This window comes from Macaca fascicularis, chromosome 12, assembly GCF_037993035.2.
Source record: "Macaca fascicularis isolate 582-1 chromosome 12, T2T-MFA8v1.1".
Taxonomy (NCBI): Eukaryota; Metazoa; Chordata; class Mammalia; order Primates; family Cercopithecidae; genus Macaca; species Macaca fascicularis.
The window spans coordinates 33,684,908-33,710,876 of record NC_088386.1 but is presented as its reverse complement, the minus strand read 5'-3'; the positions used below and the strand labels follow the sequence as shown (position 1 = coordinate 33,710,876).

At 35.9% G+C, this 25,969-nt stretch overlaps 1 long non-coding RNA gene and 1 pseudogene across 1 annotated transcript; one reads left to right on the top strand and one right to left on the bottom strand.

Annotated features, from left to right (window-relative positions):
* Positions 1 to 2,444: 2,444 nt before the first annotated feature.
* Positions 2,445 to 8,071, bottom strand: LOC123567892 (isopentenyl-diphosphate Delta-isomerase 1-like; annotated as a pseudogene).
* LOC135966527 (uncharacterized) lies at positions 7,172 to 15,514 on the top strand. Its single transcript, XR_010579861.1, has 3 exons — positions 7,172 to 7,302; positions 11,295 to 11,371; positions 13,707 to 15,514. It is a non-coding gene; the product is annotated as an uncharacterized lncRNA (long non-coding RNA).
* Positions 15,515 to 25,969: the final 10,455 nt, after the last annotated feature.

Genomic DNA, 25,969 nt, shown 5'->3' with positions numbered 1-25,969 from the left:
TGCAAAACATTGCATCCAGTGTATGGACCTTGGACTTTGAGAATTCTGGCTTTGATAATTGATAACTTTAAAAAAAACCTTATGCAAGCAATGATACATACCTCTTCACCTGTGCAAGATAACTTTTAATCATGTAGCCACTATTCTAAATAGCTTCACTGTCTCTTTCATCTTTTTTGTTGGTGGTGGTAATGATGAAGGTGATGGTAGTAGTAGCTACGGCTACTAAGCCTCTATTATGAGCCAGATGCCACAATTTACAGGTGAAGACATTAATTCCCAAAAGTAGAACCAGAATTTAGATAGTCTCTGGAGATACCTGCTACACAATGGGTGCACACCTGTGCCTATGTTTTCAATCTTGGAATCTTTCTATTGTACAGCTCCGTCTCCCTTTTTCCACCTCTGGATTAAAAAAGAAAAAAATTGTCTTTAGGATTTTCATGATTCAGCAGATTGTTCTGCTCTTAGAAAGTACACAGGTACTTCTTTTACCAGGCACTCTTCACCTGTGCAGGACGCAAATACCAGATTTTTCTGCCACCTCAGTTTTCCAAATATCTGAAGTTCATTGAGGTCCTTACAATAAAGATGCTTCGTACTACCTCTCCTGGTCCAATCCACCAGAGATTCATTTAACCAAAACTAATTTGTCTAAGACAAACACAATTAAATCTGTTTCCCTAATAGCATCTTGAATTATAATCAGTTTTAGTGAAAATATTTATCATTTTCAGCACATTTCTCATATGATATGAGATATGGAAACCTTTTTACATATTCTTGCCCCTTTAAGTGACTTTTTCTGTTTTTCATATTTATCAAGAATCCCAAGCTTCATTTCAAGCTATCTAATTCCCGGGATTCAGACATCTGGACATGTCTTGTTGAGAAGAACTTATCAATGAAGTTGCTGAAATCTTGAAGATATCTCTTGGGAGAGAAATTACCCTAAAAGAAAAAGAAAAGTATCTTAATGCAGAGACTAAAGTACTAGACATTGGAGGAAAAACTAATTGTCTTTTTCACATTGAAATCCAAATAATAAAATACTACTTATTTAGTTATCGCTATATGCAATTGTCTGTTAAGGTCAATCAAACAAGTAAGGATTGAGTAATAATGTGCTCAGTATGTGATTCATGCTATAATTGGATATGTATAAAACTTGATACTTGCTGTGTTTGTTTTTCATTCTTGTATATTCATTCAGAATAATGCCTGGTTTATGTTCATGATCAATAACTAATTGATAGATAAAATAGTCAATGAGTGAATGAATGAATGAATGAATGAATATCCTGATGAATTTTTTAACTTTGTAAGAAATAAATTTTTTGTTTTATTATCATACAGCATTTAAGAATAATAAAGCTGTGGTGAGATTTCAAATTTGAGATATCTATGGCAAGTTTATAAAAGTACATTGATCAAGATATAATTTTTAACATTAATATACACATTCCATAATCTCAATCCATTGAACATGAACACTGGCCTTTGTCATTGTTATTTTTTTCTCCCTACAATATTGCCTGACTCTGTAGAACAGTGGTTCTCAGTTGGAGGTTGACTGTGTCCCCCAGGGGCATCTGGCAACATCTGGTATAATTGTGGGTGTCATGGGAGAGGGATGCTAACAGCATCCAGTGTGCAGTCCGGGGATGCTGCTCACCATCCTAGAATGCACAGGATGGACCCCCACACACAAGGATTTTATCCAGCCCAAATGTTAACATTGTCAAGGTTAAGCAACTCTTGTTGAGTGGGACTCCATTCCCATTTTATGAACACCTCTGTGCCCACTGTAATTCTGAAAACACAGACTTTGCTAATTGGCAAATACTATTTAAAAGAAGATTTAACCTAATCAATATCACTTATCAAAAGCAATGGCTGACTTTAAGTATCAACGTATTTCCAGAATGAATAAACCACACAATCAACTTAGAATGATACAAATTAGGGTTCATATCATTTAATTTTCCTTGAACCTGCTCTGGTAGTTTAATCTGTTAATATGAAAGTTAATTAGGACTGTTTTGAAGGAGCTAAGCAACATTTTCCTTTGCACATTTTTCTGAACTCTGAAAATTTAATGATACTTAAAGCACCTGGCAAATAAAAAGTGCTCTGCGAGTGCTCCGGAAATGTTTATTACAGCTTACTAAAAACACAGGGCTTCACTCATTTGTTCAAATTTTCCATAAGCATGTGTTGCACAGGTTACATTTTTATTTGCTCTCTCTTATTTTACAATAATCTCTCACAAATGTCGTTTGGAAACAGAACATATATACAGGGGGTGTTATACAAAGTTATAAGTTATTTTTTTACACACAAGTTGTAAAGTATCAGTGTATATAATACATTGATGATAGAGAACTAAATTTAAATGAAAAAAGTCATTCTAAGTTTGTTAAGTAGAGAAATTTTTCAGTAATCCTTCACCTATGTATTCACATTCTGTATATTTCCTCATGGTCAACAAACTGATTCGAATGATTTAATTTATCCCACCATTTAAAGAGAAAAGCCTCTGCAATAATTTGAAACCATGACATTATCTTAATTTCACCATTGGCTGCTTTTTTTCAGAAGTTCTTTTATTTCTTCCTTTGACACGTGACAATAGCTTTTAATCTCATTGGAATCTGGATTCAGAGTTACATTCTTCCTCATAAACAAAATGTAATCCATTTCACGTTCACCTCAGATACCATCCGACTGAGCTTTGTAGTGAATTCGTGTTAAATAATTAAGTTCTTCTGAAGGAACCTCTTCCAAGGGAATTCCTAGCTCAGCTTTCAGCCGCCTCTGTGCTGCTCGCTTCACTCCAAGGGCGTCATCTTCCTCAAGCTCACCTGGATTACTTAATGGATGACTACAACAAGTATTAGTAAAACAACCTGGAAAGGTAATCTTAGCATCTGACCTTTGCTGTAGCAGAAGTTTATTTTCAGTGTTGAAGAAGAAGACACTAAAAGCGCGATGCAATAATCCTTTCTCGATGTTCTCATTCAGGTGACAATTCTTCTTGGTCTCAGCCCCAATTTTATTGTCATTCTCATCAATAAGGATACACATCTCTGCCAGGAGTTGAACCTGTGGCTCATCGAGGTGGTGAGTGTTTATTTCAGGCATGATTACAAAATGTCTGATCTGTCCTGAGAGGCCTCCGGCCACGGATACCCCATCCTGATGAATTTATAGCTTGGTTGTGGAGGCAACACAAATGACATTAAGCAGCAGTCTTTTCAAAAGAAAGAATGCAATTTATTATTGAATTATGCATAGTGTAGTGGACTGAGTTAATATTTGGGTTCTATTTCTACTCTGCTTTTGACCTAGTCAGTGATCATGCATGTTACTAAAATAAGTGAAGCCTAACAGATTTCTAAGATGATTTAAAGTTGTAGCATATTTTTATTTGATAAAAATGAGTTCCGAAATATCTAAGATTTCTTAATTAGAAGAAGAGAGTAAAGATTCCAATAATAGAAAAAGGCTTCAGTGAAGAAATAATATTTGATTGGGGCAGGATTTTGATTGGATGGAAGAAGGGGAAACTAGTATCAATTTCCTTCTACATAGCAGATGCTTATGCACATACTATCTTTCAGTTTTACAATATTAAAAAAGAGGTAGCATACTATTTGTATAGATAAAGGAACTAGGATGAGAAAAGAAACCAACATAACCAGTTGAGAGTACAGAAATCAGGATTAGAGGCAGTACAGTCACATTTGTTAATTAAAAAATGGTCAAAAGACCTTAACAGATACCTCACCAAAGAAGATATCAGATGTCAATAAGCATAGAAAAGATGCTTCACATCATATGCCATCAGGGAAATGCAAATAGAAACAACAATGAGATACCACTACATATCTATTAGAATGGCAAAAATCCAGAACACTGGCAACACCAGATGCTGGCAAGGATGTGGAACAACAGAAAATCTCATTTATTCCTGGTGGGAATACAAAATGGTATACTCACTTTGAGATAAATTCTGACGGTTTCTTATAAAGCTAAACTACTCTTCTTGTACAATCTATCATTCACTCTTCTTGGTATTTATCCAAATGACTTGAAAGTATGTTCACACAAAAACTTTCATGTGGATGTTTATAGCAGCTTTATTATTTATAATTGCCAAAACTTGGAAGCAACAAGTTGTCCTTCGGTAAGTTAATAGATAAACAAACTGTGGCATGTCCAGACAATGGAATATATTCACCACCAAAGAAAAGGAGCCATAAAGTCATAAAAAGACATAAGGAAACCATTAAATGTTGAGTGGAGGGAACCAATGAGAAAAGGCTACATACTGCATTATTCCACTGTATGGAACAGGTAAAACTTCTGAAAAAGGTGAAACTATGGAAACGGTAAAAAGATCATTGGTTGCCAGGGACTGGAGGGAGGGTTGAATAGGTAACACACAGAAGAATTTTAGGGCAATGAAATTACTGTGTATGATACTACATTGAGGAATACACATCAGTATGTATTTGTTCAGACCCACAGAATCTACATCAAGAGTGGACTCTCATGTAAACTCTGAACCCTAGTTGATAATAATTTATCAATGCAAGTCATCAATTTTAATACATATACCACTCTGGTGAGGAATGATGTGTGTGTCGGGGGAAGGAGCACATGGGAAGTCTCTGAACCTTCCTCTTAATTTCTTAGGAACCTAAAACTGCTTTAAAGAGATAAAGTAAAAACAACAACAACAAGAAAACCCAAGATATTCTCAGAGAGATAACTGAGGCTAATGGTAAAAAGAAACAGTAACAAGAATTCATGAAGAAGAACCCTTAGAAGATAATGGGTGTAAAACCCATAATTATCACCATCAGTCAGTGGATGAACTGAATCACAGAATTAATACAGCTGAAATGTGCTGCAGCAAGTGGGATTATCTTGTCAGGGGACTCTCCTGGAAGACAAGGGTAAGAAATAAGGATTTGGAAAACTGAGAACAGTTAAAAGATACAGAGAGTGAAATTAATGTGTCAGTATCTGCCTTAAAAAGGCACAGATGAAGAAAAAGTAGATGAAAGGAGAGAAATAATGCCTTAACACTTCCGTGAATCACAGAAAGGTTTAAGAGGTTCTTGAAAGTGTTCATTAAGAGCCACCAAGCAATCCCAAATGTAGGCACATTGTAGTTAGACATTGGAGGAAGTACCTGTGTAAGACATTTTGGTTGGCTAAACATATCTCTTTCTTCCTTCTTGTTAACATTAAATTATATATATTATAGAATTTGGCTAAGCAAATACTCATTTTACTCACTTCTCTTGTACCTAGAGGAGGACATACAAGGGAGTCCTGGCTAATGAGATATAAGCATATGCCTGCTGTGGGACTTCCCAAAAAGTTTTAACTGGTAAAAGGGGAAGAATTGAACACGGAAGTGATGTCAAGAGGTATGGGAGCCACTTTGCAAAGAAGAGGAAGCAAAAAGAGAATAGCAGAAATGTTGACCCTGATATTGTTAAACTGATGAGTTGTTGCCAGTAGCCCCTTAAACGCAAAGCATCTTTTTAGATGAGAAAAAAAAAAAAGTAAGTCATTATCAATTGGTTTTATGATATCTCCACCCAGACCATTTCAAACTAATAGAGTAATCCAGTAAGAAAAAAGATGAACACAGAAGGTGGGAACATATAATTTGGTAAGGTTTATTTTCTAAATAAAAAATGACTACAACACAAATAAATAAAGAATAATCCACAGATAAAATTACGGAATGGTACTAACCTGACAGAGATGAATGGTGGGAGGGAGAAGGAAAAGATCAGAGGCAAGTTGAAATGAAAAAAAAAAAAGAGAGTAAGTAGTAAATATAAAATAAAATGCAGAAATACGTATCTGGCTATTAGTGTTATAATAAATGTTTATTAACTCAAGATTATCTCAAAGATTAAGAGATATTTCTAAGTATGATTAAAAACAGCAATATTTATCTAAAAGTGATATCTAAAACAAAGGAATATAAGTAGAGTAATAATGAAAAAAATAGCTTAAGATATAGTAGGTAAATGCAACCTTCTCCCTCCAACAGTCAGATTAATGGTTTTAATATTGAATTTAAGGCCAAAAGGAATCATAAAGGACAATGAGGGCACTTGTAATAGGAATAAGAGGCATAATAATCATGAACATTTACATACCTAGTACTATGTATTCAGAACAATAACCTGTGACTCTATGGAGAAAAATAGATAAATCAACAATTCTAACAGGGGAATTTAACACACAAACCTCAGAAACTGTTAAATCAAGCAGATTAAAAATATACATAATTATTGAGCTTAAATGAATAGATACATAGAAGTTTGTAGACTCAAACAGAAGATAGAAATTCTTTTTACGGACAAAGAACAGTTACGCAAATGGACCGGATACTGGTCACAGAGAAAGGCCTCAGTATAATCAAATTATTTAATACCATATAGACTCACATTAAAATGCAATACAATTAGAAATAAGTCCAAGGAAAAGCTAAAACCATCCCATATGGCTGAATACTAAGTAACATTTTGCTAAATGGCTTTTATTTAAAAATCATAAGAGAAATTATGGAATTCTTAGAGCTAATGCACATACTATTTGACTATAGGCCAATATTTGCAGGATAAATGTCTGGTTTTACTTGAAGAGACATGTATAGATTTAAATACATCACAAAACAAGCAGAAGAAAAAATAAATGGGATTAATATTCAAATCACGAAGCTAGAAAAAAATTAATCAGAGCCAAACGTATAAGGACAGAAATAATGATTACATAGGTACAAATTTTAAAAACAAAGAATAACAAAAATCCAGTAGAGAGGCTAAATAAAACAAAACTCAGTTATTTGAGTAAAATAAGACACACAACTTCTAGTAAACCTGATCAAGAGTAAAGACAGAAGATGTAAATACTATAAAATGCATATAGATAGAGGATTTAGCAGTTATAATAAAGAACAAGAACCATGAGGCTATAATCACTAACTTTCCCTCAACTTGAAAATCTTGAAGGATTTATTTATGAAAGCACAAATTTTGCATGAGAATAATGACATTACTTGAATATTCTAATAACTACTAGAGAAAATTAAAATGTTAGCTAAAAACCTGCTTCCTCATTTCTCTTTTTTCCCACAGAAAGGCAATGGATCAGCAGTTGAAAAGGGAGTACTGTGAAATTTTCAAGGCACAGAAACTTCTTATCACAAATAAGTTAATCCAAAACACGAAGTAGAAAAGGAAAACTGGACAGCTCTCGGTGAAACTGGTATAAGTTTTGACTTCTTCTCCTGCTGCCTCTAGGTAGGGCCAACCCTCCTGGGTTTTAAAAAAAGCAGAAAGAACAGCCTGAGCTTCAGGTTGTCTGGATTTCTTCCATCACCACTCACTTCACAGACTCTTTTTTCTTTTCCAAGCAAGGAGGCCAATTAGTTGGTGGAACAGCTAAGGCAACACTATACAATTACCTGGTTTGTATCCTTCACTGACTCTGATTAGAGTCAGTGGAGGGATCAATTATCATATAGTATAATACTTAAGATGTCTTAAAATATGTAGGTTAATATTTAAATTTTTATATAAAATTTAGAAGAAACATGTTTACATTATTCTCTCTTTTCATTCTATCAAGTTTTTCTCTAATAACCTACTTTGGGATGCTACAACGACCTTCGGAAAATATTAGGCCAATACTTCCAAGTTTTTCTATTATCAGGTCACTGTAATATGGGAATAAGTTAGGGAGCCTAGGCTATCTTTGTGCCTGTGCAGTCCTTTCTTTGATATATGTTTTACAACAGTTGGTTTTCTTCCAAGAGTGTAGAAGGATTGTATTATTACTATAACTATTGTTATTTAAATTGAGCTTATATAAAAGCTAGATTTTCTCTCCTTTTTTTCTTGTAATAAGAGTTGACATGTTAAGCTAACCTGTTCTTCACTGTCTTCTAATTTGGTTCTATTTCTCAGAGAAGCCTTTTTAGGTAGATTTTTTTTTTTTTTTTTTTTTGGTATCTGTCTACTTGTTTTAAAACAGCAATGAGACAATGGTTATATTTTACTTAATCCTTCACTAACCCTGGTCTTTAAACCAGAAAATGGTAGTTCAAGTATACAAAAATATAGGCTGACTTCACATGTAAACAAAAATGTGAGAATCCTTTAAAAGTGTTGAGCTTAACAAATCTAAGACTTTATTTCTCTTTACTTCTTTTATATATATTTAATTGCTTATTTAAAGTATATCATGATCAAATAGAGTTTGTACCAGGAAACAAAGAATATTTTGACACATGTACAAGATAGTTCATGGCCCTTTGGAAATAGAATCTCATAATTATTTCAGTAAATATACCAGAAGACATTCTTAGTGAGGTAGGGTTGGTAGGAAACTTTCTTAGCCTGATATCAAAAAATATTACCAAAAAAGGTAGAATAAATATATAATATGGTATATTTATATGCATTTTTGTTAAGTTTAGAAATAATGTGTGTATATGATAGCACTGCTATGTTGCATATATGTTTGGAACTGGCAAACATAAGACAAGAAAAACAAGTAGAAGGTATGAAAGAACAGAGAGAAAGAATTAAAATTACTGTTATTTCCAGGTTAGCTTCATAGCAAACTGGGGAGTACACATCTGGGTGTGTCTGCATATGTGTTTTTTTTCTCTGTGGAGGCAGTTTGCATAGCTGACCTTTTGAGAGCTGACTGAGCAGGTCCGAGCCAGCTCAATGCAGGAAGAGACTCAATGCAGATCCAGTTGCTGATTTTCAGAGGCCCCCTTTCTAAAAACATGACTGCCTCTATCAGAGCTTCCTTTTAAATGTAGTGATAATAGTTCCTTGTCCTTTGTCTCTATCAATGTGTAGAGTGTTGCAGGGAGCAAGGTCTTTTTCTATTGGAACACTGGTCATGGCCCATGCAATCCAAATTTGCACTGCCTAAGCTAGGGAATAATGGGAGTTCACAAGATTGTGAGTTTTCCCTCAATTATATCTGCACCACGTGGTACTAATAGTCTATGTCTGTAACTCCTAGGCATAACACAAAAGCAAACTTGCTAACAAATTATTATAACTAATGAAATAGTCTGTCCATTTGTTGGTACAAAATCAACTTACAAAATCAAAATCACTAAATAACAGTGAAAAATAATGGTTAGCAAAATATTTCCCCAAATAACAAGAACTATAAATATTCAGTGTCACTCAACAAAGAAGGTACAAGAAAAGGTAAGACATACCCTTTGATATAACACAGAAAGTCAACTTCTATTTACCCAAGAGAAATGAAAACCTAAGTCTATACAAAGACTTGTATAAACTGCTCACAGTAGCCTTGTGTATAATGGCCCAAAAAGTGGAAGCAGCCCAAATGTTCATCAACAGGTGAATGGATAAATTCCGTGTGGTATATTCATTCAGTGGTATACTACTCAACAATAAAAACAATAAATTACTGATACACTAAAAACATAGATGACTCTCAAAAATATTCTGTGCAGAAAAGCCCAGACACCACAGAGTAAAGAGACTATGATTCCATGTGTATATAACCCAAGAAGAGACAGATCTAATTTGTAGTGTCAGAAAGCACATCAGTGGCTACCTGGAGATTACTTTGAGCCAACCCCTGGCAGAGCACCAGACATCCACTTGATCAAAGTTGTTTGGCTTCCATTCATTCTTAGGCAAGGTCCCTTCACCCACATCTCTGCTCTAAGGTGGAGAATGTCCTAATTCAGTGGGTCCCAATTATTGGTTCATAAACTAGTGTGTGTGAACTGAGAAGAAAAATATCAGATATGGAAAGTTTTTTGAAGTATAAAATTTATTCACCTGTAAGTGACTATCATTATTATGAAATTTTCTCCATGTAATATGGTGTTAAAATATTCATTTATTTTATATAATGATGACAGTCAGTGATGAAGTTGAATTTTTAATTGCCTTTCTTGGCAAAACAAACATTTGACAAATCTGGGTATTAAAAAAAGAAGAGGAAGAGGAGAAAAGGAATGTAGGAGAATGGCATATTCTATTTTGAGCTAGAAAAGGGTATCTTTTTTTAAAAAATCCATAAAAGCACAGGCATAAAAATAACAATAAAGAAACAAAATAACAAAAATAAACAGAAACTTCATTAGGGAATTTGACTGAATCGAAAGAAGAGTTTTATATCCAATAAAACATATTATAGGAAGCTTTAACATGGAATTTACAAGAGTGAGAACTGTTTAATATTTAAAATACATTAAAAAACACATGCTATTCACCAAATAAAAGGACTGAAAATTTATAAAAATGAGTACAGTAGTTGAATGGAAATTCATGTGAATGGTAATACATACGTAAACTGATTCTCAAACTCACTGCTACGTACATAAATAAAAATTAAAATTAAAACTATAAAATATTACTTTATAATCACCAAATTAGCAGAAGTTAGAAGGCAGGAAAATATGTCAAAAGGAAGGGGGATCCATACACACAGCTAGTGGGAATCTAAAATACTACAGTGATGCTGGAGAGAAGCTGAAATTACCTAGTAAAATAAGCATAGCTTGATGCTACAACTCAGCTCATGAAAAATCATAGGACTTTGTGGAGGATTTTCACAGCAGCATTGCTTATGATAGCAGGAAACCTGATGGAATGACCAAGTAAAAGGAGGTGTATGTATATGTCAGAATGTTGGCATACTACGAACCATTAGCAACAATGAGCTAGATTTACATTTGACAGCATGGAATCATCTAATCTCAAAAACACTAGCAAGAATAAAAATAGCAAGAAACAAGATACTACCGCTATCATTTATGCAAATTAAAAGCACATATAAAATACACTCTAATTTTCAAGGAACCAATGTAGTTAAATAACCACTTAGATGGAAGGTTGGAAGGGTGAAAAGGAGGGAGAACTATAAAAGGGGCAATATACTAAAATAAAGATAAAATGAGATAAAAGAGTTGTTAACATATTGATGATGAAAGTATGATGAATGGAAAAGCGTGAGTAATCTTACATACTCTACATTTTAAAAATTAAGTAAACCACAATGAATCAGTATCCAAGGGTTCATGTGGGAAGAGGAGAGAGTGAGCTAATGACCAAGAATCAGTTCAATCAATCCTTCATTCAATCAAATGCTTTTGTATGTCACAACACAGTGCTGTGTGTTGGTATGTTGCTTACCATTAAGTGTGCTCTTATATTTTTTAAACATTCTCACTTTTCTAAATTTTTCTTTAGATAATAAACTCCTGCAAAGCAGATTGTTTGGTTCTTCTTCCTCCATGGTGCCTGGCCCATCATTCTGCAGATATAAGGTAGGCACTCGTTAATATTTTGCTCCTTTGATTACTATAACTGAAAAGCTGGGATTCTATAGGATGTGGCCCCTTAAAATATCTGTAAGTGATTGAAAAAATGTATTCAAGTTGCTGTAGTTTCTATGATCCTTATCAAATATATATTCTTACCAGCTTATATATTGCTGCCAGCTTATTTTGCATTTTGCTTGTGAGAGGATATTCCCTGTGCTATGTGTTACTGCTGCTTTGTTGCATAGTGACACACTTTCGGTCCTAATAGATTCTCTTGCAAGAGTTTCAGATGTCATTTGGAACATGAGAAATAATTGCTTGTGGGCTATTTCTCTCACAGAACCTCTTTCCCTCTCCTTGTCACATGCTGACTCCCGTTTTTCCAACATGTTCTGGATGTTTTATTTCTATTCTTCCACATAGAATGTGTTCTAGAAGCACTCATTCTAGTAGTAGGGGGCAATATAATGAAAGGAAAACTGTTTCTCTATTCACAACACCTCTCACACCCAATATATAGGGATTTTCCCCCCTGCAGTAACCCATTTCCCAACTCTCTGGTTGTCAATTTGATATTCTATAATATAATTCAATTCTGACATTAACTATCGGCTTAAGGGCTCAGTCCTACAAGGCCCTTCAGACCCGAGTAGCAAATAATGAACTCCTAGGGTATCCACACTTCTGTCCAACTTGGCTACAAAGCCAAGAATTCCCACAACCTTTCCCCCATCAAGGTTCAATAATTTATTGAAAGGACTCACAAAACACAATATTTGCTAATGCTTACTAGTTTTATGAAGGAAATGGGAAAGGATACAGATGAGCAGTCAGGTGAAGAGATACATGGTGTGAGGTCTGGAAGAGTCTCATGTTCAGGAGCTTCCGTTGCTGTGGAGTTGCGGTGCCCCTGGGATGTGTGCATCCCAGCACAGGGATGTGTTCACCAACCTGGAAGCTCTTCGCATTTGGTAGTTTAGGAATTTTTAACGGAGGCTTCATCACATAATGTACATACACATAATTCGATTACAAATATTCATATTTTTGAGGATGCCTTTTTAAGCCTATTTACTGCTCACCGCAGTGAAGAAACTTCTCAGCGTCCAGTGCGGCACGGTGGCTCACGCCTGTAATCCTAGCACTTTGGAAGGCTAAGGCAGGTGGATCACCTGAGATCAGGAGTTTGAGACCAGCCTGGCCAACATAGTGAAACCTCACCTCTACTACGAATACAAAAATTAGCCAGACATGGTGGTGCACACCTCTAATTCCAGCTACTCATGAGACTGAGGCAGAAAAAAATCGCTTGAAACCCAGGAGGTGGAGGTTGCAGTGAGCCAAGATCACGCCACTGCACTCTGGCCTGGGTGACAGAGAGAGACTCCATCTCTTAAAAAAAAAAAAAAAAGTTTATCAGGATGTCCTCTGCAGACCACCTACTGCAGCTGGGAGAATCCTGGGCATGCCACATCAAAGTCTGTGGAGATGTGTCTTGGGAATGGGTCTTTATAACAAGCATCCCAGGTTCTTGTGCATGCTAGCATTGTAAAATCATCATGCCTAAAGAAGCTTAAGGAAAATTGTTCTGCTGTGCTACGGAAAATTTGTTAATTGACACCTGAGGTGGTACAAGCCAGCTCTCAGGAGATTAGCAACAGGAAGAGGGAAAAACAGATAGATACAAATAACATTTTGAAGATAAACTATATTGACCTATTGCCTATATGTGGAGCATTTAGGAAGAGAATAAATCTTAGAGTCAATGAATATTTTTGAATATTTCAATGAATTAATTCTCTTGACTGCCTCCATTCTCCCATGCCCCAAATTTTCAGCTCTATTGAGGGTAAGCAGTTTGCTTGAAGTCAAGCATTTATATAATGTTAAACTCTAAAATCGAAACCACGCTTTTTGATGGTAGGGTCAATGGTCTTGCTATCTAACCATAACTTCTATGTTGAGAAGGTTTTAAGTCTGAGTGACTAAGAAAATTGGTCTGCCATTCAATACTTTGTTGAAGATCATCTGTGTGTAAGGCAACAGTGTTCTGTGCTGAGTGCTGGGATTCCAGTGGTGAACACAGTAAACATGCTACCTCCTCCCTGTGGTGCTCACTCTCTGTTTGATAAGATGGTAACGCTAATAACAGTAAAAGCCTTTTGGAAAGGGAAGTTGGTGCAATAATGAGAATATGACATTTTTGGAATGAATATTGGACATGCTGAATTGGTCTGTATTTCAGGTGCATCCAAATTGCCTAGTTCTCCCTTTAAACCATATGTGCATGTTCCTTTATGTGTATGTATAGGTTAAGGAAGCCTCTCTGTCTTTTCAGATAAGGGAGTGAGAGAAGAGTCAATAGTGAAGAGGAAGTTTATCACATTCGTGAGAAACATCCTTCCTGAGCTTGCAGCAAAGTGATCACTGGCCTGTGGAGAAGAATGTAAAGTTGTTTCACCAGATGGAACAAAGTTACAGGTTTTAGACATGATTTTTAATGCCAGTGAGGTATATCTCTCTTCTATAAAATGTACTTGTCTCTATGATGGGTTATTTTTTTAGATTCTTCCATCCTTTGGAAAAAGGCAAAATATAAAGGCAGTATGGGCTGTTCACAGCATAAACTCTGTAAATTGGTCATTAGCCAACTTTCCTCATAGAGATGGGCACCTTGTGTCAAAAACAGGAAAATAAATTAACTTGGACATGCTTTGGATGATTTTCAGCATGAAAACTGATATCCATGGACTGGAAATGAATTTACTCTCTAAATATTTGCAGTCATGAAATAGTTTAGATGAAAATGCTCTCTGATGATTCAAAAGTAGAACACTGAGAAATAATAAAATTAGAATCATTTTAGAGAATTCAAGAAGATGTATTGTATAAAGTACCAGTGGGTAGAAGTGGACACAACTCTGACTGTGACTGCTTAAATATACTTCTAAGAGAGTTTTCTATCTTTTGAAGAAAACTTTCATGTTTAGGGAGAGGTTTAGGTTTTTTTTTTTTTTTTTTTTTTCAATTTCTCACATGATATGATCTATTTTTTTCCTCTTTCCTTAAATAAGGAAGAATAAACATAAAGAAAAAGTTTGGGTCAGGTATGGTGGCTCACGCCTGTAATCCCAGCACTTTGGGAGGCAGAGATGGGGGATCACGAGGTCAGGAGATCAAGACCATCCTGGCTAACACGGTGAAACCCCATCTCTACTAAAAATACAAAAAAAAAAAAAAAAAAAAAAATTAGCGGGGCGTGGTGGTGGGTGCCTGTGGTCCCAGCTACTCAGGAGGCTGAGACAGGAGAATGGCCTGAAACCGGGAGGTGGAGCTTGCAGTGAGCTGAGATTGCACTACTGCACTCCAGCCTGGGGGACACAGTGAGACTCCTTCTCAAAAAAGAAAAAGTTTGAAAACTATAATATTTACTAATTTATTAACAGCAAAAAAGTCTTAATACCTTTTTACCATTCTAAGTTTTGAATAATTAAAATGTAAAAAAGCTATGAAATTAAGTTGTATATAATTGTAGAGGGAAAAAAGGTTTATATTTTGACATGTCTTGGTTGTGTCCGCACGCAAATCTCATCTTAAATTCCCACGTGTTGTGGGAGGGACCTGGTGGGAGGTACTTGAATCATGGGGGCAAGTCTTTCCCATGCTGTTCTCATGACAGTGAGTAAATCTCAGGAGATCTGATGGATATTATAAAGTGGAGTCTTCCCACACAAGCTGTCTCTTAGCCTGCTGCCATCCACATAGATGTGACTTTCCACCATGATTGTGAGGCCTCCCAGCCATGTGGAGCTGTAAGTCCAAATAAACGTCTTTCTTTTGTACATTGCCCAGTCTAAGGTATGCCTTTATCAGCAGCATGAAAATGGACTAATATGTATTTCTTCTTGGATTATAACTTGAATTTAAAACTAAAATGAAAGAAGAAAAAGGAAGAGGAGGAGGGGGAGAGGAATATCTTGATAGATTTTTCTAAATTTTTTTTTTTAATTTTTGTTTTATTAATTTAGAGAACACAGAGAGCCGTCATTTATTTAGAATTGTTCTACTGTGATTCTTATTTTGTCTATACAGAAATAGACTTTATCTGCTATTGTTAATTTGATTTAGAAGGTTTTCTTATATTTGGGCATGATATTGATACAGGTTATAATTCTCTAAGAGAAAAGAAAAAACACTCAAAGGAGATGAAAGTAACTCAAATGCTTGTACCGTCACTAGATATTTTGAAACCCACTTTTTATATTTCTTAATTATTAGTATTTATTTATGAGAATACTTTTCTGTTTACTGATTGCTATGAATCCTGACAGCTTCATGAATTACAAGCTCCCTTAGGCATGACATAATAACTTTGGTTAGCAAATTGCAGTATTCCTACAGAGTTTTCTGGATTTGCCTCATAAACGTGCTATTCAACAAATTCTTGAACTAAAGGATTTTTCCTAAGAAAAGAACTTTTAACATTTTAAGAGAGCTATGACCAAATTGTTCATGGTCATAAGTCCCTAAAGAGTCCTCATTAATAACTAGGTAAATGGAACCTCAATGCTACAGCTTAAAGATCAGAAACTTTGAGCAGACACTTAGAAAGAACTTCATTATTTGTGAGTTCGCAGGGGGAAATTATATACCTCTTCATTTTATTCTGTACCCTAGAGCCCTAATCACTAGTGAGAATAGTATACTCCATGGATTTACCAATATTTAACAATATTTCTCAGAATGAGTTTGCAAATTTAGTGAGAAATACCCAAGAGTGCTGCTTAAATATACGTATAGTTCTCTTATGAAATCACTTAGCAAAGACTTGTTATGCTCTGATTAGCTTATTAGTTTATTCTGGATCTGATAGAGAGTTTTGGGGCATTGTCTGTCAACTTGCTAGGAATTAGGACAGCAAATGCTTTCAAATTGTCTTTGCTCATTTAACCATGTCTCTGCAGATGTTCACTATTTTAACATGTCTTTTCTTTGGAAACTGTACTCTATGTACAGTATAATCATTTAGAGATGTACAATTTTGAATTAAGGTAGAAGTTTAAAAGTAGATTAAAATGCTTAGGCATACTTCCTGCTCAAATGGGTCCCATCCTGCATATCAATACATGACTCATTCTGAGTGACAAAAGATCATTTCAGGTTAGTTTGTTCATGCTGTCATAATAAAAAATTCCACAGTACATAGTATATGAAGGCAGTCCATAATGATAGTTTAGCTTATACTTAGGTTATTTACACATGAAGATAAATGACTTTTTTGTATACGAATGGAAATATGAGAGAGTTGTTCCTTTAAGGATTGAATAATGTAAAATAATTATGGAGAAACATTCGTGGTGTTTTCAAGAAGTGCAATGTGAAACTTGACTCTTCTTATTTTCTTTACCCAACTATATTCTACTCCTGCTACTTTCATATGAATGAGTTAGTGAGGTGGCAAAACAGTGCAGTAAAAAAATATTAGATTTTCAAGAGAGATATAGGGTTGTAGCACTGGAAAACTCCAAGCGGTGCCATTTGTATAATAGGCTCTGTAAGTAGCATTCCTGGAGTTGTGCAGTACACAACATTGGCGACTATATGCAGTTGCCCTGAGCTAGACCAATGTTAGAGACCTGATTAAGTAGCATTGGGCAAAGTTAGTAGCTTTCTCTGAGACTTCTGCTTGTCTCTAAAATGAAGTTAATTTTACCTATCACATATGGGTCTTTTGTGAATTAAATGAGGTTTTACAAGGGTTTATTTCCATAACAATACTAGAATAGTACCAAGTGCACAGTAGATGCTTAATAACTGTTAGCCTTGAAAGTAGGCAGATGAGATGAACTCTAGTAAGAGTTTAAAAAGAGAGAAAAAGATCATGTTAACTTAGAGGTCTAAAACTTAAAATAAAGACTATTGTTTTAAATTATCTAGAAAAGGCTTTTTCATAATTAGCAATGCTACACACATGTACTCATGCACACACATGTTCAAATCTAGGCACACATATACTAGCACATGTGCACACACAGACACACACCCTCCAAATTTGGGATACCTAATTGGAAGATGCTAATTTTGCATCATATAAATTTTACACATTTACAAGAAAATATAAAGTAGACATCATTAATTGTTATCTAGAAAAATATTACCACAAAAAGGTAGAAGTAATTATTATATTGAATTACACAATTTGATATAATAAAATATAAGTGTAACGACAATTACTACAGCTATCAATCTTCAATAATTTGTGAAGAATCCAGCCTCAAATGCAATGAAGCTTTATAAAATTTGTGATTACAGAGTGTAAAATATAACAGATGCTACAATATTTAGATGCCTGCTGGCATTTACCTTTTCCTCTGCACAGTTCATTTCAACTGTATGAAAATTTTATGTGTTACATAAAAGTAGAGAAAAAGAAAGTGATTTGCAAAATAACCACATGAGAATTGATGGTGTGTTTTCAGCAATGTGGTATTTGATTCTTTGGATCAGATGAACTATGCAAGAAAGTAGAGAATTTGATAATACATATTATTTTCAGTTTCATATTATTTTCAGTGAAAGATGCATAGGTCAAAAAAAAAAACCGCAATGTTGAATTTGGTTACTTTCTCTATGCATTCAGAGCTGATTTTTTAAGCTGGGAGGCCTATTATTCACTGAAGAAATGGTCTTGCTTTAAGGGTTGTAGTGGAAGGGTAATGGCATTGGTGCCATTCAAGATATAGCCACTGTTATCTTTCTTTTGATTTTTAAATTTTAGATTTAAAATTTTTTGAGATGGAGTCTCACTCTGTCACCCAGGCTGGAGTGCAGTGGTTCAATCTCGGCTCACTGCAAACTCAGCCTCCCGAGTAGCTGGGATTACAGGTATGTGCCACCACACCCAGCTAATGTTTGTATTTTAGTAGAGACAGGGTTTCATCATGTTGGCCAGGTTGGTCTGGAACTCCTGACCTCAAGTGATCCACCCCCTCTCAGCCTCCCAAAGTGCTGGGATTACAGATGTGAGCCACCACACTGACTGCCAATGTTATATTTTAAAAGCAAGATACTTAGAGTGTAACACCTGCTTCTTGAAAATATATTTTGCAGGTTATCAAATATCAGTCTTCTCATTTAAAAATTATGTTATTATCTTATCTGTGATTATATTGTAAACATGATATTAAATTACAGATATTATTTTTGAAGATTTTTGTTCATTCTTTTAAAAAATTTATTTTTTATTTCCCATTATATCAACTACAGGTTTTTCAGAAAAAAATAATAATAATAATAATGAAAAATTCTCTAGACCTGCAAGCTAGAAACCCAGAAATCATTTTTGGACATCTTCATCTTCATCTTTCCAATATCCAATAATTCATCCATTTCTATCAATTATATTCCCTAAATATCTGTTAAGCCTGTCTGATTCTCTCCATTACCACTTCCACTATTCTTCCCTGGACTGATTCCCGTGATAAAAAACTTCTTAATTATTCCCCTCTACCTATACTTCCTAATTAAGTCCATATTTTACTGTGTTTTAAGATGTCAGTCTGATCTTGTCCTACCTTTATTTACTTCAAGGGATTCCTACTGATTTAGGACAAAGACCAACATTCTTAGTATGGCCTAAGAGCACCGAGAGGGTTTTGCAATTGTCTGCTCCCAGCTTCCTCTCCTTCTACTCTTTCCCAGCTCCCTGTAGTCTAGATTCCAATTCCAGGTCTTGAAACCTCCCCACTTCCCAACTTTTGTTGAACCAGGAAATTTCTCCAAACCACCAAATTTCCAACTGAGGTACATGTGTCCTTGGATGTGCAAGAAGGTGTGTCATGCACATTGAGAGTTTAAACGAGTCCATTTCCAGATCCACAACACCCAGAATTTTTCCTCCAGATGACCTGCCTCAGGAACATGTCTGCAGGCGAGTCATCCCTCTGTTTCTCCTCTCCATTTCCATTTTCACAATCACTCTTCTTTTGCTTTACAAGCAAAACAAAACAAATAAAAGGTGTTTCTCTCATTCATTCTGATTCTTAATGTGGAACGCTGCATCAGATATTGAAATCTCTGGGGCACCAAAAGAGGGGCAATTTAAACTCTCAGTGTCGTGAAGGCAGCTTTAGTAACAACGCTAGATTCATTTTCTTTTGATACATATTTCTGTTAAGGGAAAGTGAAATATTAGAAATGAGCTTTCGTGGCCTGGATTGAATGCACTTTCTGAATTTAGGGATTTTGCGGAGCGGGTCAGCAGGAGTAGTGGCAGTTTTACTTTAACCATTTCACATCTTTCATCCCCCACCATTGTCAAAAAAGCATTGCTCCTTACGGAGAGTCGAGAAAGAGGATAGCAAGGCAAGGGGCAGTAAGAAATATTGAAGACATCAGTATTTATCTCCTACATGTGGCAAACTAGGAGAGTCTTCCCTGCTTATCTATGTGTTCATCTAAATGTCTCTTTGTCTCCTTTGTCTACCTTCTTATCTTAGAATATTTAAACTTTGTAAAAAACAGTCAGAGGTATCAATTTACTCAATATTTTTACTGGTTTCATTAATGAAAAAGACCCTGGGGACTATGATTATTCACTTTTTACATAGTCTTTGTCTCAGTTACGCATTTTGTATTATTTCTAGGAGAAGGAGCTGATAATTTCAGTGTTTACTTCTTTTAGACCAGTGCTATCAATTTGACTAAAAAGAACACAGAATATGCTGGGGCGAGTTAGGCTTTATTTTGAACATCTACTTAGGATTGTGGTAGGAAAATTTTCATTCATTTTTGTCAGTGCTTAGGGATAATACCTATTTATATTGGTTGTTTTACTTGAAGGTATGCATATATTATACCCCAAACTCTCTGCTAGTCATCAATCTCCTGTCTTCTATTAGCTCCAACTTGTTCAGATGACTTCTCCAGAGCACGCATCAGGACTGGTTGTCCTGGCTGGCACACAAAACTTATTCTGGCCCTTGCTCTTACTGTATACTGGAAATCCTGTCACCTCACTTTGTGTTGGATTTGCTGTTTCTGTATCTCTTGTATTTCTCTTTCTTGCTCAATGGAACCCATTCTTGTGAAGCTTCCTGAGAATAGTGATTGGGAGGCAAATATCTTTGAGACTGGCAGATTAGAAATACTCCTATCTTTACCATTAAGAACTTAGCTGGTGTTGTAGACTGACTAGTGACCACCCAAATATATCAGACCCTAATCCCTAGAACCTGAAGATAGTGTCTTATAAGGGAAAGGTCTTTGTAGATGTGATTAAGTGAAGGCTCTTGAGATGGGGAGATTACCCTGGATTATAATAGTGGTCCGTAAATGCAATCACATAATCCCTTTAAGAGACAGGCAGAGAGACATTTGATGAAGACAGAAGAGGAGAAAACAATGTGACCACAGAGGCAGAGATTGGATGGATGTAGCCACAAGCCAAGGAATGTGGGTAGTCACCAGAAGCTGAAAGTAGCAAGAAACAGATTTTCCCTGGGGGGAGCATAGCCCTGCAATTTATTTCAGACCTCTGAGCTCCAGAACTATGAAAGAATAAATTTCTGGTGTTTTAAGCCACCCAGTTTGTGCTATCGGTTGAGTATCCCTTATTTGAAATCCCTGGGATTAGGAGTGTTTTGGATTTTGGATTTTTTCAAATTTTGGAATATTTGAATATACACACTGGTTGAATATTCCTAATCTGAAAATAAAAACCTGAGATACTTCAATGAGAATTTCCTTTAAGCATGACCTTTGAGCATCATATCAGAGCTCAAAAAGTTTCAAATTTTGAAGCATGTTGGATTTTGGATTTTTGGATTGGGGATACTCAACTTGTTGAGCATACTTCCTATTGCAACAGCCACAGGAAGCTAAAGCAACTGGAAAACATTTTTCTTTGTCATTTTTATAACATTTTTCTATCACTGTCCTGCTCCTGATGAAACTGTTAAGAAGTCCAAAGTCATTTTATATAAAAGTTACGTATTTTACACAAGGGAAAAGGGAAATGGCTACTTTCTTGATTCAAGTTGAAAATTTATTTTATTTTATTTTTTCTGAGATGGATTCCCGTTCTGTTGCCCAAGCTGGAGTACAGTGGCATGTTCTTGACTCACTGCAACCCCCACCTTCTGGGTTCAAGTGATTCTCTTGCCTCAGCCTCCTGAGCAGCTGGGACTATAGGCATGCACCACCACGCTCAGCTTATTTTTCTATTTTTAGCAGAGACAGAGTTTCACCATGTTACCCAGGCTGGTCTAGAACTTCTGACCTCAGGTGATCTCCTGCCTCAGTCTCCCACAGTTATGAGATTACAGATGTGAACCAGTGTGTCCAACCCTGAAAATTTATGTATCATTTTCCCCTTCGGCAAATTGCAAGACTTGGAGTCATGATGGTTCTCTTTCATGATACCCAGACTCCTGCGAGCTTGGAGTCTCCTCTTTGCCCAGTGTTCTGAAATTTCATGATGGTTCTCTTGGCACGAGCCTATTTTCATTCATAATACCAGGGGTGGGGCACTTGGAGTACATTTTCAATTTGGAAACATACGTCAGTTAGTCCTGGAATTTTTTTCTATTTTCTAGATAATATCATCATTCCTTTCATTGTTTTCTCTTCTGGAATGCCGGTTAGTGAGATATTAGACTTACTTAACTGATCCTCTAATTTGTTTATCCTTTCTCTTTGTCTTCTTCATAATTTGCTCTACTTCCTGAGAAATGTCCTTGGTTTATCTTCCAACCTGTGTATTTCTTTTAAAAATAAAACCAACCATTCCTATTTCATGATTACTGCATCTTTTGTATCTTTCTGAGATTCTTTTTTCTTGTGGAAAAAAAATCACATAGCATGGAATCTACCCTCTTAACAAACTTTTAAGTATATGGTAGTGTTAACTGTCTGCACATTCTAGATCTCCAGAAGGTTTTCATCTTGCATGACTGAAACTCTATACACATTAAACCGCATCTTAGTTGGTATTCTCCAGAGAAACAGCACCAAATTACAGATATACATGAAGAGATCTATGAAAAGAAGTTGGCTCACATAATTATGGAGGCTGACAAGTCCCAAGATCTGCAGCCTACAAGCTTGAGAGCCAGGAGAACTGAGGATGTAAGTTCCAGTCTGACAGTGGCCAAGCTCAAGACCCAAGAGAAATGATGTTTGAGTTCAAGTCCAAAGGCAGGAAAAGATGAGTATCCCGGCTCAAATAGGCAAGGGGAGTTTCCTCTTACTCACGGGAGGCTCAGCCTTTGGTTTTATTTAGGCCATCCACTGGTTGTATGAGGGCCTCTCATATTAGGAAGAGCAATCTGCTTTACTGAGTTCACCCATTTGAATATTGATCTCATCCAAAAAGATACACACACACACACACACACACACACACACACACACACACACACAAATCATGTTTGTCCAAATATCTGGGCACTCTGTGGCCCACTCAAGCTGACACATAAAATTATCCATTACAAATAGCAACTCTTCATTTCTCCCTCTTCCCAGCTTCTGGCAACCACCATTTTACTTTTTTTCTATAAGTTTGAATACTTTAGACTTCATATAAATGGAATCAGCTGTATTTGTCCTTCTGCTACTGGCTCCTTTCACTTAGCATTGTGTCTTCAAGGATCATCTGTGTTGTAGCCTATAAAGGACTTCCTTCACTGTTAAGGCTGAATAATAATTTGTTGTATGTATATACCACATTTTCTTTATTCATTCATCCATCAATGGACATTTAGGTTGTTTCTACCTATTGGCTATTGTGAATAATGCCACAAAAAACATGGGAATGCAAATATCTCTTTGAGATCCTATTTTCAATTGATTTGGCTGTATAGCAGAAGTGGGATTGCTGGATCATAGGACTACTCTATTTTTAAATTTTTGAGGAAGTTATTTATTGTTTTCCACAGTGGCTATAGCATTTGACATTCATGCCAACAGTTCACAAGGATTCTAATTACACCACATCCTGGCCAATACTTGCTAGTTTGTTTTTCTGATAATAGCTGCCCTAGTAGGTATGAAGTGATATCTCCCTGTGTTTTTGATTTATATTTCCCTGATGATTAGTGATGTTGAGCATCTTTTCATATACCTGTTGGCCATTTGTGTGTCTTCTTTGGATAAATGACTCTGCAAGTCTGTGAGTCTATTGCCCATTTTAAAACTTGTGACATTTGTTCTTCATGCTATTGGTTTGTAGGAGTTCTTTATATATTTTACATATTAACCCCTTATCAGATACAGTTTGCAAATATTTTCCCCCTTCTCTAGGTTGCCTTTTCACTTTGTTTCTTTTGCTACACAAAATTTTTTGTTTCGATCTAGTCCCATTTGTCCATTTTTGCCCTTGTTTCCTGTTATTTTGGTGTCATATCCATCTCTGGGAAAATTGATAATAGTTTAATTTTGCTTAAATTTTTCTCCTTTTGCGTGGTCTGTTGCTTCCAAATTGTTTTGTTTTTGTTTTTGTTTTTAAAATTTCAGTCTTTACCTTTCTTATGAGAGGACTCCCTCCATCATTTTGTAACCTGTGATTTAAGAGTAGTGGGGAAAGCTGTAGGAAGTTATAAACAGGTGGGTGGGACTGGGTGATTGTGGATTCACTGCAGGAAAATCTGAGTTAGTAGTTTTTTGGGGCAGCCCCTTATATTCATCTCTTTAGGTCTTTTCTCTTGTGCTGCTGCAGTTCCCCAGGGAAGATGCATCCAGCATCCTGCCTACAGGATAAAGACTTGGCTGCCAATACTCCAGTAGCTGATGAAGGAAGAGGAATGCTGGGAGAATATCAGCCTTCAGTACAATTACATCATTTAATCTTCATTTTCAGTACTCTATTTTAGTGTGCATGGTAACCCAAGCCCGGAGGCTTTCTGTTTAAAGAAAGAAAGAAAAAAAAAAAAAAAAAAACTTCCTGCCCTCTTCTGTGGTAGGGAGGAGGTAATGTGAATGAGGGCCAGTGCTTCTGGCAACCTAAGCAGCCACTGACTTAGGGGAAATAGAGAAACCATGTGGGGGAGGGCTGCATACTGTTGGGATGAAAGACAAGGGAACTAAAGGAAAGGAGGCAGTCACCAGGCCTGTCAGAGTAGCCTGCAAACAGTTGTGGCGTAGCCTGGTAGCGGCAGGAGCACCTACTGCAAAATTAGAATGACCTGTGAGCTTGTGGACCCACAGCTCTAACCCTGAGCCTACTGAATAAAAATCTGAAAGTAAACAAGAATTGCAAGTGACTTGTATGCAGCTTCAAGTTTGAGACACGTTGCACGTTGCAATACCATACAATCAATCAATGTGTCCCCCAAACTTGCCTGCACATTCAACTCAATTTGGGAGTTAAAAAAAAAAATACTGCTGTGCCTTAGACTAGACTAATTTAATGAATACCTCTAGGAGATGGGGCTCAGGCATAGCTAAGTCTTAAAAGTTCTTCCAGTGACTCTGATGTGCAGCCAAATTATAACCATTTACCTGTATGTGAAGGCCACTACATTTATCTCTCGTTTAATAAAAATAACACATATGTGACATCTCTGAGCAATCGGTCATTTAAAAAGGTGTTGTGTTCTTAACGTGATTTGAAAATATTTTTAAGCAATATCTTAAAAATAAAAAAGGACAGCATACATGTCAAAAGCAAACTTCTTTCTATGAAACAGGCAAAGGGAAGCTATTGAGATTATGTGGAATTCACATAGAAGTAATTGATGAAAATAGCATTGGAAGCTCAAGTAATGCATGTTGAGATGATTTGCATTTTGGAGAAATGTACTGGCCACCATGTGAACCCTCATGGCCTCCAAGAGATTTAACTTTCAGGATCCCTGTGCTAGATTACAGATGCCTCACAAGCAGGGAAACTTATTTGATTGCTGTATTTTAATTCATAGAAAAGCATTGTTGATTGAGTACCCTAAGCCAAATAAATATATGAGCCACCTAACATAATGAGCCACTTATGTTAGGCACTTGTTCACATTCATAAAAACAACAAATGATATTATCTTGATCAAACCGTTCCTAATAAATGGTGACTAAATCATATCTGATGTTTTCTTTGTGTGCAATTTCTTTCCAAGATGTGTAGGAAAGTGATTTGCTTTTGATGAACCTGTGCTGCCTACAAATTAATGTCCACAGATTTCCTACTTTATTAATTGTCTCAGCAATTTAGCCAGTAGTGATTTATATGAAATATTCCCTCTTGTTGCAGGCTCTACAGCCCGTTAATTGATTGCTGTATGAATTATGCATCCTAAGCCAAATGCAAGGATGCATGAAAGAGGCAGCCAAGGTCATTTTCCACCAAAGAGAACTATAGTGACTAAATGCCTTTTAAAGATAGGCTTTATTACTTTAATTTTGCTGCTTTCTTCATATATACATCAAGTCCAGAATAATGTGCAAACTCTAAAGTCATGCTCTTAATTTATAAGCAGACACAGACAACCAAAATTCAATATTCTGTAGCCAGACAAGGCTCGTAATGGAATTAATTTGGTAAAGCTAAGGAAAGAACCAGAAATGGCATATAAGTGTTCTTTATCTGATTCCAAAATATGCCATCTCTCATCA